At 40.2% G+C, this 15,541-nt stretch overlaps 1 protein-coding gene and 1 non-coding gene across 6 annotated transcripts in view; both read right to left on the minus strand.

Annotated features, from left to right (window-relative positions):
- PLSCR1 (phospholipid scramblase 1) overlaps positions 1–4,101 on the minus strand; it is a 28,825-nt gene extending 24,724 nt beyond the window's left edge. For 2 of the 5 annotated variants that reach the window (XM_038571144.1, XM_038571142.1), the window contains exon 1: positions 3,923–4,101. The gene's annotated coding sequence lies outside the window, so the exon portion shown is untranslated. Of the gene's footprint in view, positions 1–3,808; positions 3,881–3,922 lie in introns of those variants that run through there. The other 3 variants (XM_038571147.1, XM_038571143.1, XM_038571146.1) reach the window with 3 other exon arrangements.
- Positions 4,102–5,936: 1,835 nt separating this feature from the next.
- LOC119865491 lies at positions 5,937–6,039 on the minus strand. The gene has a single exon (XR_005377318.1). It is a non-coding gene; the product is annotated as a U6 spliceosomal RNA (small nuclear RNA).
- Positions 6,040–15,541: the final 9,502 nt, after the last annotated feature.

The raw sequence follows: 15,541 nt of genomic DNA on the forward strand, positions 1-15,541 counted from the left end.
ACATTTCCTATAAACCTTTGGGAGGAGAGGGTCCTATGAGGCAGAAAGCCAAAAGGAAAACACTGTGATCTTAAGACGACACATTGCAACTCAGTAAAGAACTGGAGCCTTCCAATCTACACAAAAGAAATGTGTGATCCAGCACCCAGCCTTAGGGCTGGACTCTAGACGTGAAGTTAGCTATCAGATCACACTACTGCAAATGTCTCTGGATTCCAGGTTCTGTGGATATATCCTTCCCAATTTCAGCAGTAAATCTGAAAAGGCCTGACCCTTTTTTCTATGTTTCAAGATATACTTTTAGCCAGAGAACCCATTCTCAGGTGTTGCATAGTTGTAGCGCCATGACAATCCAACCAAAACTTTGTGTTTGGTTATTTCTACAGAAAATAACAATTAAAAAAAAAAAATGCTCTCAGTATTTCTACCTTCCAGTTCCTTGATCCCTTTTTCCCTGATTTCTCCACTTTAAATCCCAACCCCTGGGCAGCCCCGGTGGCCCAGCGGTTTGGCGCTGCCTTCAGCCTGGGAAGACCGAGATCAAAGACCTGATCCTGGAGACCTGGGATCGAGTCCCACGTCGGGCTCCCTACATGGAGCCTGCTTCTCCCTCTGCCTGTGTCTCTGCCTCTCTCTCTCTCTGTGTGTGTCATGAATAAATAAATAAAATCTTTAAAAAAATCCCAACCCCCTTTATGCCTACTAATAACATTTAACCCAGGCAAAACTTCTTGTCTAGAGATCCCAGGAAACTCAACAGACTCTAACACAGAGCTTGTTTGTCCTGCTGTGCTCTTTTCTTTCCTATGTGGTTATATTATTTTGAATCTTAAAGTATAGATTTGTGAGAATGATTCCCTGTTGGCAAAACTGCTGCAGAACAAAATCTGGGTCCTCACTGTGCTGTAGGTTTTAGAATTTTTGCAATTAAGCAAAAAATCAAGCATAAGTTTTGGTACAAAATGTTAAGGGACAGTCGTGGCCTGTATTTGTGCCAGTAGAATAAAGCACTTGTAGAATAAAGAGGATACTCACCATGTCACCCTGTCTAGTCTTGTTTGCTGTTTCAGAGATCTTTTGATTTTCTCAAACTTAAGGGTCTATTAACAAGAGGTAATGTCACCCAGTTTTGGAAATGAGTAAGGCGGAGTCCTGGGTGAATTAATTAATTAGTATAACTTTTTAATAATGCCCCCAGGACTTTTAATAAGAAACAAGTCCTAGAAAAACTTCCAGGGAAAAGAACATCATATTTATCCTGTACTAAAAGAAAAAAAAAATCTAAGGAAGTCATATATATTGTACCACTGGAATCTTAATTACTTCAGGACAAATGTATAAATTCAAATTATAATCTGAATACTATACCCTTCTTTTTCTTAAAAAAAAGATTTTATTTATTTATTCATGAGAGAGAGAAAGAGAGAGAGAGAGAGAGGGAGGCAGAGACACAGGCAGAGGGAGACGCAGGCTCCATGCAAGGAGCCTGACATGGGACTCGATCCTGAGTCTCCAGGATCACGCCCTGGGCTGAAGGCACTAAACTGCTGAGCCACCCGGGCTGCCCTATACCCTTCTTCCTAATTCAGTTAAATGAGAGATTAGTGCATCATATACTATATTCATATAAGTATATTTCTGGTAAAATTATTCCATCAGATACCATAAGACCCATTGCTGCTCTGGGCTCTTTGAAAATTATAAACCTCTTCCATCAGGGAAGAGAAATAATGCAGGTGACATCAATCATGGTTCCAGAACTCATCTTACAGTGAAATCCTTGACCCATCTCTTGGGGGTCCTGAAATTTCTCTTATTGCTTTCAGAAAAATATTAATGTACAATCTGGAGCCCAAAGGAAGCATCCCTAGTTTTGATAGCTCCTAAGACTAGTATGCCTATAAACCAGGCATAACCTATATTTGAATCATCGATCCATGTTTACTTCTTAATTGTTTAACAACAAATCAGTTAACATTTTTCTGAGGCCCACGATGTGGATATATGTTCTGAATTATTTTAGCAAATAAAGACAATGACAGAACTCTTTGTCCCTGACCTACTTTGAATCTGAGAGCCAAAGGCTGTCTAAAATCAACTAGGCCATGGATGGGGGTTGGGGAAGTGAAGCATTGCAGAGGCAACTGGCACAAGTCCTGTGGCTAGAGGGAGATTGACTAATTCAAGGAAATGAAAGGTTTGTGGATTACAGGAAAAAGAAAAAGGGGGGGGGGGGAGAGATCAGACAAAAGAATAGAGAAGTGTAGGACAGTTTTAACGTAGTTTCTCTCTACCTGCGTTCTATGTTCTCAAAGGCCAGAGTATGGACTATCTTGTCCAGGACAAGGCACTTAACTGGTGCTTGCTGACTGAACAAGATGTGTAGGGTTTTATTTCCCTCCTTTCCCATAAAGAACAGCTCCCGTACAAATGTGAAGGCTGCTTCGTCTCAGATTCAGCCACTTATTTATTTTACATGCACCTTTTCTATCCAGCTGCAGAAATCCACTCATTTTCCCTTTTCCTTAATTTTCATTCCTTGCGTTTATTCAGTGTTCAAAGCCCTGCAGTTGTCCTGCTCGCGAGCATGGTATTAAGAGAAAGTTCTGCTATTAAGAAAGTTCAAGGATGATAAAGGGAATCATAAATCGTTTGACAATTTCCTCTACGGAAGTGACACTTGTACTAATCCTGTTTCTCAAATTGCTAAACCAGGAGAAACAATACCTGCCTGTTCCTGGAGCTGGGTAGTAGCTATTTTACCACTTCCAGGAATCTCTGTCTAAATAAAACCACCTGGGAGCCAGATAATAATCTCGGAGAAGCAGGGACTTTACTATTAAAAATACTAAAAGCGGGACACCTGAGTGGCTCAGGCGTGGAGCGTCTGCCTTCGGCTCAGGGCGTGACCCCGGGATCCGGGATCGAGACCCGCATGGGGCTCCTTTCGGGGCGCCTGCTTCTGTCTGTCTCTCTCTCATGAATAAATAAATAAAATCTTAAAAAAAAAATACCAAAAGCTAACCCTAATGAGAACTTTCTGCAGCGCGGGACACAGCTCCGACAACAGCTTTTACACTAGTTAAGTATCCTACTCTTAACTCTCGGAACTCATTTTTGACCTTGACGCAATTTCAGAGATGGAGCCAGCAAGGTCCAGAGATGAAGAAACGGGTCGGAGTCCGCAGGAATTAAGTAGCAGAGGCGGGGGGTGCACCCAGGCAGGTGGACGGACTCGGGAGCCTCGGGTCTAGGGTCCCCCTGTGGGCGGTAAAGCACCTGCCTCCCTCCTGCCCCCGCGCGCGGAGCTCCAGGTGGCTCGCACAGTTTGGGGGGGGGGGCAGCCTTCCCAGTAGTGAATACTCACTGTTAAATGACAGCTCCGAGGGGCCTGCGAATCGCCCTTCTAACCCCCCGCGCACCCCCCGCACCCCCCGCACGCTGCCGGCAGCCGCAGCTCAGACTCTCAGCGCCGCGGACAGGTGTTCACCCACGGGGCGCGGGCAAACCTGAGCCCTGGGGCGGGCCCGGCGGGGGGGGTGCCGCAGGCGGGTCGCTGCTCGGGGGTCGCTCCCCGGGCCGCCAGGACCCCGGCCCCCAGCCTGTGTCCGCGCGCCCCGCACAGGTACAGCCCCCCCCACCCCGCGCCTGGCTGGGAGCCCGCTGCCCGCCCACCTGTGGCCGCCGCGTGCGGATGCTCCAAGACCCCGGCCCCCAGCCTGTGCCCGCGCGCCCCGCACAGGTACCGCCCCCTGCCCCCGCCCCCTTCCCCCCCGCACACCTGGCGGGGAGCCCGCCGCCCGCCCACCTGTGGCCGCCGCCAGGACCCCGGCCCCCAGCCTGTGCCCGCGCGCCCCGCACAGGTACAGCCCTCCCGCCCCCCCCCCCCGCGCGCCTGGCCGGGAGCCCGCCGCCCGCCCACCTGTGGCCGCCGCGTGCGGATGCTGCCCGGATGCTGCCAAGGGCGAGGCCCCGGAACCTCGGAGCGACCTTGCGCCGCCGAGGTCTGACGGTTTCGTTTCCCGGTGGCGGCGTCCACGCCCCTGCAGGTGCCCCGAGCGCGCGCTCGCCGCTGGCCCCGCTGCGCCCCCTGCGCCCTGCGGGCCCTGACGTCTGTTCCGGGGCCCCGGGCAGCGAGGCGCCGGGAGGCGGGGGCAGCCGGGCCCCGGGAGTCACGGAGGGGGCGGGGCCGCCGGGGTGGGGTGGGGGCGCGGGCCTCCCGGGAGCTTCCGCCGCCCGGAGCCTGCAGCGCCGCTGCGGGTGCAAACGGCCCGGGGTCGAGCTCGCTTTTCTTCATGCGGCTTCTTCTCTTTAGCTCTCTCCGTCCTGGCTCGCTGTCCGTCTGGCTCTCTCAGTGTCTGTCTCTCCCTCTCTCCGCCCATCCCTCATTCTCCACCAAAGGCCGCTAGCTAGCTAGCTAGTTATTTATTATTTATTTATTTATTTATTTATTTATTATTTATTTATTTATTATGAACTACACATTGACTTTTTTTTAAAAAAGATTTTATTTATTCGAGAGAGAGAGAGAGAGAGAGAGGCAGAGACACAGGCAGAGGGGGAAGCAAGCTCCCTGCAGGGACCCCAACGTGGGACCCTATCCCGGGACCCCAGGATCAGGCCCTGGGCTGAAGGCACATGCTAAGCCGCTGAGCCCCCCAGGGGTCCCCAAGGCTGCTAACTTTTAAGAGTCAAACTGACTAGATGTGTTTAGAGTGTTTAATTTTTCTGCCATCTACCCCCACCCCCGCCACTGGCAAACAGGCTCAATAAACTCATATTGGAAAAAAACACACACACACACACACAAACGAACTCATATTGCTTAAACTGAAGGATTCATTGATTCTTTTTTTTCCTTAAAGTGTTTTATTTACAAAAGTAATACAGGATCTTCCAAACAATAAAGCTGAATATGGATAAATAAAGCGAAAGGCGTCTTGGGCAGCTCTCCTCTCCTTTTCTTCCCATGACCCTAGCAACAGATACTTGAAGAGTAAGGGAGGAAGTAGGCGGGAGGAAGGAAGAGGGGGTGGGAAGGGAGAGCAATAGAAAATGAAATTGAGAAAAGAAGTAAAAAGGAGGGGGGAAACCTGCCTCTTAGATCTGAATCCCTTCTCATTCTCCGTGACTTTGTGCAAATTACTATCTCTGTGCCTCTTTTTTAATCTGTAAAGTGAGGGTAGTAGTAGTATGCGTCTCATAATATTTTTATGAGGATTGAAGAAGTTAAAATATGCAAGAAGTTTAGAGTGATGCCTGCTAAGGAGTAAGCGCTGAATAAATATCATTATATATACACACATATATACACACATGTACGTAGTGTTTCTTTACATAAAGAAGATTGTTTCATGCAGACTGTTATCTGGGGCATGTTCTTTTCTCCTTTAGGATGCATCTTAGAAATCCCCTTGCCTCTGATACTGAATGGTCTCGATCTAATCATCTGGGTGCAGTTTATTTCCTGTTTTATAATTACAAATTATGCTACAGTCATCAACCTTGCACATATCCTTATGTGTATATACACTACAGAAAACCCGTCATTCTGTTCTTCTGTCAATAAAGTATGGAAATACTTGTTTTATCACATGTCTTCACTTCTTGAGGATCAATTCTAAATGTTTGCTATTCTGATTGGTACATATGACCTTATTATTGTTTATGTTAATTCAGATTGTAAGTAATATAGAATAATCTTTCATAGAATTACTGAATATTTTACCATGCTCTATGATATGTCTAATATTTAGTACAGAGTTTTCTGTTGCTGATTTGTTGTGCTCTTTAATTTCGTGGATTGAATCCCTCATTTTTTAAATGAGGGAGTTTTTTTTTTTAGCTTAGTGGGTCTCTGGATTTTATCCTATTTAAAGTTGCTTTCACAACTCTTTCATTTTTAATCATCTTCTACTGTGTTTTTATCTTTTTAAAAAAATGTGGGACACTTCACGAATTTGTGTGCCATCCTTGTGCAGTGGCTATGCTAATATTCTCAGTATCATTCCAATTTATTTATTTATTTATTTATTTATTTATTTATTTATTTATTTATATTTTTTATCATTCCAATTTAATTTATGTGCCACCAAAGTGAGCACCTGTGTTTTCACCTCTGATCTCTGGCCTTCACATTTTATTTTAAAAAGCCTACTGTACACCAGGATATCCATTATGATTCCTTCTTTTTTTTTTTTCATTATGATTCTTTCTTGATGTCTTATGAAGAAGCTAGAATTTTCTAGTTATTATTTATAATGGTATTGTGGTCCAAGAACATGCTATAAATGGTTTCAACCATTTGAGATTTTTTTACATATTTTAAATACACTTGAAAAATAGGTGTACTCTTCAATTGTTGAATATGGTATTATATTTTTTTGTATTAGGTCAATTTCTTAATTATGCTGTTACTTTAGCTGGTACTTTGCTTATTCTACTAATTATTCAGAGGAATATTAAAATCTCTCACCATATTGATAGATTTGTCTATTTCTTCTTGTCTGAATTTTTTCCTAATATCTTGTGCTTATATGATCAGCAAAAACTAAAAGTAGTTATATTATCCTGGTGAATTGAACCTTTATCAATAATGAAGTGTTTCTCTTTATTTCTAGTAACAGTTTTCCTTCAAAGTCTATTTTGTCTGAAATCAATGATGTTATTATAACTTAAGAACTTTACGATGACAGATAGATACGTCTTTCTCAAATCTAGCACCAAGGTCAAGAGGGTAAGTTTTCTCTGTGCCCTTCCCTCCTACATGGTGGGGTTTACATCTCTGTCATGTTTTAAGGTGGTAATCCTACAAATCCAGGTTTTAGTGGGGCTCTTAGTTTTTTCCCCCTTCTTGGTGTAGGAAATTCACCTAAATTGGCCTTGAATATGTCTTTGGTTTTAACACTTTTATGGTAGCCAGAGTAGATGCCCAGAGTCCAGTGCTTGTAGAAGCATCTGTTTACAGTTTAGTTTCCTGACTGTTGAGCTTCTTCTATAGATGGGGCAGGAAAACTGTAGAAATCTACTAGATTACATTTTCAATGTTATTTTTCAAACTTTCTTCCTATATGATTATTTTTCTTGAATCCCTAGAAATTCCCATTCTGTTTTTTTTTTTTTTTAAGATTTTATTTATTTATTCATGAGGGACACACAGAGAGAGAGAGAGAGAGGCAGAGACACAGGAGGAGGGAGAAGCAGGCCCCATGCTGGGAGCCCGATGCGGGACCCAATCCCGGGACTCCAGGATCGCGCCCTGGGCCAAAGGCAGGCGCCAAACCACTGAGCCACCCAGGGATCCCCTCTGCCTTCAGTTTTTCTGAATCAGTGGGTTAATAATGGACCTGAAAGGAATCCTATTTTTATAAGGTATTGGAGAACAGTATGTTTATGGAAAGAGGGTCCTAAAGCAAAGGATGATTTTTCATTACTAGACAATCAGTTCCTTTCCTTGTGATTGGTTTACATGTGGGCATATTACACAGATTTGGCTAAGGGAAAATCTTCTAGAAGACTTCTAAAAATGTGCTTTCCGCTTAACTTTATGTATGTTTGCATGTGTACATATGTATGTAAACACACGTACACATACATATATGTGCACATATACACATACTCTATACACATAAATATGTGTATGTGTACACACACATAAGTACATATAGGTATGTGTATGCCTCCTTCTCCTCTATATATGGCAATGATTATGTGAAATTGTGACAGCCGTCTTGAGACTATGTGAGGACAAGTCTTGAGGATGATAGAAACATGGAAAGAGTTCAAGGACTTGATGGCACTGATGACCTATAACACCGATCCTGGACTTATTATAGCTTCAGATGACTTGTTCTCTGAAGGCTGGCTTGTCGTTATGGACTCTCCAAGGATATTTATTTTTGCTTTGTGTCCAATTTTATACTCAAAATAAGCAAGCCTCTTCACTGCTGTCCTCTTCTGCATGGTGGTGTGTAGGATTTTAAAATATTACACCTTGGTTGTAGCTCTTTGTGATTCAGTCTTTTTATTTAAGCTATTTAAGGTTATTTTTAGTCAGAAGCATTATACTACTAAGGGTCTTAAATGTATTCTTTCTAAAATTCTCCTTGTTGCTCTTATCTCTCTTTTCTTGCCTAGACCAAATGCTATAGACATTAGCTCCCGCAGCTCCCAGGTGGAATTGATACAGTGGAAGCAGCAAAAGAAGGTCTTGACATCTGGGTGCTTCAAGTTATTTGTATCAGGATAAAACTTTTTGTATTGAAATATTAACCTTAGCAAAGGTTTTTAGTTTTCCAATTAGATTCCCAAACACAAATACTTTAGTTGTCAACATTGGGTCATATTATTTAGGATAATGCTGGTGGCATTTTCAACCTCTACCTCCAAACTTTACTGACACAACAGAAAGTTTTTTTTCTTTTTATACGATGGAACAACCAAATAGAAGTGTTCCTCTTTGGTAGGGTGGGAGCTCTGTTTTACAGCATGACTACAGGGCCCAGGCTAATGGAAGCACTGACATCTTTAGTATATGGCTTCCAAGATTTTTCTGGACTCTGACACTGAGTCTGCAGAGAAAAGAAAGAAGTTGGTTGTATATGGGAGGTTTTTATGGGCCACTCCTGGAATTGACACACATCATTTCTTGTAATATTTCCTTGGTTTGAACTTAGTTAAATGGCCACACTGAAATGTGAAGCAAGCTGGGAGATGCTGTCTGGTGTCTTCTTATAAAAATAAGGAAATGAATTTGTTATTAAGCAAGAGTTTTATATCATTTTCTACAAGTTTTTCCTAAAGATAAGAACAAACCAAAAGTTCCTCTTTAACAAACTATATGTTGTCAGACGTATGGTCACAACTGTTTATAAAATCTTAAATTGTGTTACTTTACCAAAAATATTTTCAGAAATTGGTACTAAGATTCACTCCAAATGAGTCAGGTTTCATTTTCCATACTGCTATTTTTTCAGTCCCCCTGAAAAGAAAAATGGATATTTTTAAAGTAAAAATGTATGTAACTGAGCCTATCAAGACTTTTCCAAGCACCTCTTACAACAGGAATATATAGAGAGAATACTTATCCAGAAATAAGAGTTCTGTAATGGTTTTCTATACAAAAAGATTTTTCAGCTAAATTTTGAAAGAAGAGTAGAGGGTAGCCATGAGCACAAGGCTGGGACATAGGCAAAGTGAGGGCTTGGTGTCTTTCAGGAATATAAGTGGTTAAGTATGCTACGGTGTAAGAAGGGGATGGGATAGGAAGTTGAACTCTTGATGTTGATTCAAAGACAATGACCTGTTCAACAAAATTTGTGTTTTCTTTTTCTTAGTATAGAATTGTTGCTGGTAATTACTCAGCTAACATGCGGTCATGTGGTGGATTGCAACCAATAGATGTGAGAGGGAACAAATGTATTATTTCCAAGTCAAGGTCTTTTTTTTTTTTTTTGAAAGGTTTTGATTGGAACTTTATCATGAAAATGGAAGCACAGAATATGAAAGTAATTTAATCTTATCCTAGATTTAATATTATTTATTATTTATTTATTTATTTATTTATTTTAAATTTATTTTTTATTGGTGTTCAATTTGCCAACATTTAGAATAACACCCAGTGCTCATCCCATCAAGTGCCCCCGCTCAGTGCCTGTCACCTTGTCACCCCCACCCCCCGCCCACCTCCCCTTCCCCCACCCCTAGTTCATTTCCCAGAGTTAGGAGTCTCTCATGTTCTGCAAGCCAAGGTTCTTAAGAAGTAGGTGAGCCTTCACTGCGCTCTTTCCCTCCCTCCCTCCCTCCCTCCCTCCCTCCCTCCCTCCCTCCCTCCATCTTGATGTAGAAGTTGATGAGACCTTATGAAATGGTGGAGCTACAAAACAGAAAGATCTTGTGGCCCTGAAACACCATGCCGAATAAAAGCTACCCACAGACTAGAAACTCCCACCTTGATAAGTAAGCAAGAAATTGCCTTGTATTAAGAAAAGCCATTGAAATGTGTTATAGCAGTTACAATGATCTAAACTAATCAATCCTGGAGAGGGTAGGAAGAGACCACAGGTAAAAGCTCATACGCTATGCTAGAGATTGGATGTGATGTTGGGGGGTGGGTTGATGACATAATTTTAAGTATGAAAAGGGCGATATTAGGTTCCTGCTTTAGAAAAACTAAATTAGTGTGGATTTGTAGGATAAGAGAAATAAGGATAGCATATTAGTGACAATTCTAGAAACAAAATATCACAATACTGAAAAATACAGTGAAATTAGAAAGGAGGGAATGTATTCCAGGGATAGAAAGAAGTGAAAAAAAAGAAAGAATACATTCTACATGGTAAGATTTTGGGTAGGGAAAGGGAAGAGATTTACTTTAAGAAGGTTTTTGTGCTGCCTGGGTGGTACAGTTGGTTAAGCATCTGACTCATGGTTTCAGCTTAGTTTGTGATCTCAGGGTTGTGAAATCCAGCCTCAAGTGTCATGTCCAGCTCTGTGCTCAGCATGGAGTCTGCTAAAGACTCTCCCACCCTCTCCCTCTGCACCTCTCCCCAGCATTCTCTCTCTCTCTCTCCCTCTTTCTCAAATAACTAAATAAATCTTAAAAAAAAAAAAAAAACAACCACCAAGACTGTTTTCATCTTGAATGATTGGATAGATGGTAGTGCACACATATAGATAGGGATCACAGAATGAGATTAGGATAGAGACCACTTAAATATCCCTAGTTACCTGTTGAGAGAAACCAAAATATGCACAGTAATCAAATTATCAAAACAGGTAGACTCACACCATTGAAATTGCAGCATGAGGAATGGGTCAGGAATGGAGATATGTGACACAATATTTAAAGAACATTTTTTTTAATCCTTTGCCTGGCAAAAGAAAAAAAGGGTAGATAAAGAGGGATGTATAAAACAGAATATTTCTGGACAGCCCGGGTGGCTCAGCAGTTTAGTGCCACCTTCAGCCCAGGGCGTGATCCTAGAGACTGCGGATCGAGTCCCATGTCAGGCTCCCTGCATGGAGCCTACTTCTCCCTCTGCCTGTGTCTCTGCCTCTCTCTTTGTATCTGTCTCTTATGAATAAATAAATAAAATCTTTAAAAAAAACCCAGAATATTTCTAAACATTTCTAAAACTGAAGTGGAAGATACTTTTAATAAGGAAGTAGTTAATGGTGTCAAAAGCTACAGGAAGGAAAAGACGTTGCAGCTACTATGGCCAAGTGCTCTATGTAGGTCATAAGATCATGACCTTTGGTTTATAACCAATGATGACAAGGAGTGTGCAAACATACCTTCTGGTTAAACACAATGCATAATTGTGCCTTCCACCTCTCGAGTTCTAAATGGAAAGTAAGGTCACTAAACAGAAAGCATCCCATAATCTTATGCCATAATCTGAAGCCTCCTGGGTGGATATAATCAGAGTGGAAAGAAAGTAGGATCTCACCCTGTGGTTCCAGGTCCTTCTATTGTAGTAGTTCTCATCCTTTTTCAGGCAAAAACCAGAGACAGAGACAGAGAGTGGGGATGGGGGTTGGGATCCGTGTTGCAATCCGCAGAATGAGAGTGACCATGCTCACAGCATCAGGTTGCCCTGGGAGGTTCACAGAGCTGAATCTTTTCACAGGGTTTACCAGTTGTAGCTATGGTTTATCAGTCACTACCTGATAAGCGTATCCATTTTAGTTCTTACTTTGCAGACATCAAACAATTTTTTACTTAAATTCCAAACCAACAAAACAAATTGGTTGCATTTAGGGCCTAAAAGTTTCTACTTATTTAGCCAATATCAAATGCTGTCTAAAGTAAGAATTATTATTACGTTTAGGAGGAAAAACCAGAAAATCTAACCACAAAAGAGGTTTTTAAAATATACATTTGTTTTTGCTTTCAGTTAAAAATTTAATAGTTTTCATAGAGTCTAAAAATTAAAAGGCCATTTCCATTCTTAGCAAGGGCAGCTTCATTGGAACTGTAAGGGTGGAAACCATATTTCAGTGTTTGCAGAATAAAAAGGAAGGCAATAAAATATAAACAGTAAGTTTAGGATTTAAAAAAACAAAAACTACAATTACTGCTAACCATGTTTAAAAGTAATTATGAGCAAATATCAAGATTATTTACAACAAGGGTATGATAAGAGACCCGAAGGAGAATCAAGTTCATTGGACTAAACCTTTGTTAGTTGAAAGCATCAACTTTTTTGGATGTATCACGAGCAAAAGCAAGAGAAGAGACACTTCTACAAAACTCTAGGAACAATTTGAAACCCTGTTAATGGAAGAACTTAATATTCAGATTATAAGGGTTCATGCTTATGAAGTACAAGTATTTGGTTACTGAGTCAGAGGTTGAGCTTGCATGTCATACTTTTTTATGAGTGTCAAATGTAAATAAAACAAAATAAAACATTACAAACAGAAATCCCATAGAAGGTCAACAATGGCTTCAGTTCCTCAGTAAGTCATTATGGTATGTTCTTTGTCAGCCTGAATTCAGCATATAGGTTATATATTTAAAAAGGTCAATGGATAAAACCTCAATTACTTAACTACACTGTATCATGTTTGCCTTCTGCTTGCTTTCTCTTCAGTCACTTTACTACTTAAATGTACCACCTACGATCAGGTTGCCAGTGGAATCAGCATTAAGAACAAGTAGCAGCATGGCAACCATGATGTATCATGGTTTTTTTTTTTTTTTTTTTTTGTATCATGGTTTTGTTAGAGATTAGTTCTGCTTTCACTAGCTCAGTACTGGTGGTAATTCAACATTTTAACTACCTTTTAAACAGAAGAACGCTTTAAACTTGATCTTTCCAGTAATAATACAATGTTATACCTTTTGTGGAAAAAAGAAATTGCTTGTTATTTGACGTTCAGTTTAGGTTTGTAAATTCAGATGGTGAACTAAATTCATTTGCAATGTGATCTTTTAAATTCATGCCAGAGCAGGAATTGTATTTATTTATTTAGTCATATATTCCTCTGTAAGGAGATAATAGTGAAGAAAAAATTTCCATAACCATATGCGATAACTTAAATATAGGGATATTTTAAGGGATGTAATTTGCACTTACTAACCTGGTAATGAGATGCCAAGCCATCCCTTCACTGAGTACTGAATCTCTAATTCATTCTAGAGACTTACAGGGTTAATGTACATTAGAGCATTAAGCAGTTAGTTTTGATCTGGGTTGTGTAGGTGACCAATTCAAACAATGGAGGATAGATGCTAGTTTTTTTAAAACGAATATTCAAAGACAATTCTTAAAATGGAGTTATATACTCATTTATCCCTTTTTCTTTTAAATCATTTTATGAGGTTAAATTACTAGGTAAATTTCAGGGTCGACAGGCTTGATCATTTTAATTCTTTTTATATCTTGCTAAAAAGCTTCCCAAAAGAGTTGTACCAAATTTGGTTTTGTTTAAACATTTATTTATATTTTTATTTACAGAATGAAATTTTTTTTAAAAAAATAGATTTTCTAAGTTAAAACTGATATGCATAGTGTTTATTAAGCTTTAAGTTAGAGGCTAAAATATAATTTTAATCATATAGAATAATTTTGATAAGGGCACCTGAGTAGCTCAATTGGTTAAGCATACAACCCTTGATTTCAGCTCAAGTCATGATCTCAGGGCCTTGGGACCAAGCCCCATTTTGGGCTTTGTGCTCAGCAGAGAGTCTGTTGTCCCTTTACCCCTGCCCCACCTGCTGACATCCAGCATCCTCCCATTTGCTCTCTCTCTCTCAAATAAATAAATAGGCTCTTTAAAAAAAATAAAAATAGTTTTGATAAATGTAGCCCCTCTCTATAATCATTAAAATAATGAATACAATTAAAGATTCTTTCTTACAAACCTTATTTTGTTATGTCAAATGTTACTATAAGGCAATGATAAAAGCATAAATGTTTTGAAAAGAAAAGCCAGAAAGCATTCTATATGGTTGTCATTTACATAAGAATATTACTTAAAATAATCTAAAGAGAAATTAAGATAGCAATTTCCAATGATTTGTGTTCTTGTTTTTCCCACCTCAACTGTCTTTAAAACTTATATAGTGGTAAGATGAAAAACAGAAACATTATCTGTTGTGATTTAAGAGATGACATGCTCAGAGACATCGGGGGTGGGGGGTGGGGTGGCGCTCAGCGGTTGAGTGTCTGCCTTTGGCTCAGGGCCTGATCTGGATTCCCAGGATCGAGTCCTGCGTCAGGTTCCTTGCATGGAGCCTGCTTCTCCCTCTGCCTGTGTCACTGCCTCTGTCTCTGTGTGTCTCATGAATAAATAAATAAAATCTTAAAAAAAAGGAGAGAGATGACATGCTCAGTGTTCAGAAAATGCTCATGAGGAATGTATGCAACAGTGACATGAAGGAGAAAAACAGCAAAGTACCAAATCCAAGTGATGGCTCTAGGGAGGTATTTTATAAACCTAGAGTCTTCCTAACACCCCTATATTTAGATATTCTTAGAAGTTTTGTATTCAAAGAGATGTTAGGTCCTTTGGGTCCATTTATTTTGGAAAACGAGGAAACCAAAATGCTAAAAGGTTAATTTGGCAAAGCAATATATAGAATTAGTGGAATATGTGTATACATAGCAAACCGATTCTACAGATTAATGTTTGCTTTTAAAAAATCAAATTATAAACTATATGTAGATATTTTATAAAAATATAAAACGTGTAAAAATTACTAATAGCTACCACACACTAATGAGCACTATAACTTTACAAATTTGTTTCTAGCCTTTTTGTAGTGCAGGTATTTTGTGTTTATAATAAAATTAGACTCAGTTGATAAAATTTAGTATCTTTTCATTTACTATATAGTAATCCTTTCCTTCAAAAATCTATGGAAGGGTTGCATAATATTTCGTGTAATAATTGTGCCATAATTTATCAATAACATATGTAATGCTGTGAGCAATCTCCTAAATCAAACATGTGAACCTCCAGAATGCTTTGAGTGGGTTACAATCCTAGATATAAAATTATTAGGTAGCAATGCTATTTGTCCTTGGTAATAAGTATGTTTATGAAATGGGACTAGTCTGCCTGGAGAAAAAAATATTTGGGCATTTAGGTTTGCATTGTCTAATTGTAGATACAGTGCAGGAGAAAATACGCACCACACAACTTTCTGTATTTCAGCAATTAGTTCAACTAATAACACTAGTTTCAGGTAAAACATCATATGGCATAGGCAGTGCTGACAGTGGTTGCTTGACTGCATGCAAGTTGTACTAAGAGGTTGGGCATTCATAGTAGATTTTTATTGCTGCTGTAACAAATTGCCACAAATTTATCAGCTTAAAATAACAAAGCTTTGTCATCTCAGAGTTCTGCAGGGCAGCAGTCTGGGTTGGCTCGTCTGGGTTCTCTGATCTGGGTCTTACAAGGTTGAATCAAGGTCTTTGCCAACTGGGCTCTTAACTGGAAGTTCTGGAAATAATCCGCTTTCAAATTCATTCAAATTTTTGGCAGAATCCATTGTGGCCATAGACCGATTTCAGCTTCCTGTTGGCTA

The sequence above is a fragment of the Canis lupus genome, chromosome 23 (assembly GCF_011100685.1).
Source record: "Canis lupus familiaris isolate Mischka breed German Shepherd chromosome 23, alternate assembly UU_Cfam_GSD_1.0, whole genome shotgun sequence".
NCBI lineage: Eukaryota > Metazoa > Chordata > Mammalia > Carnivora > Canidae > Canis > Canis lupus.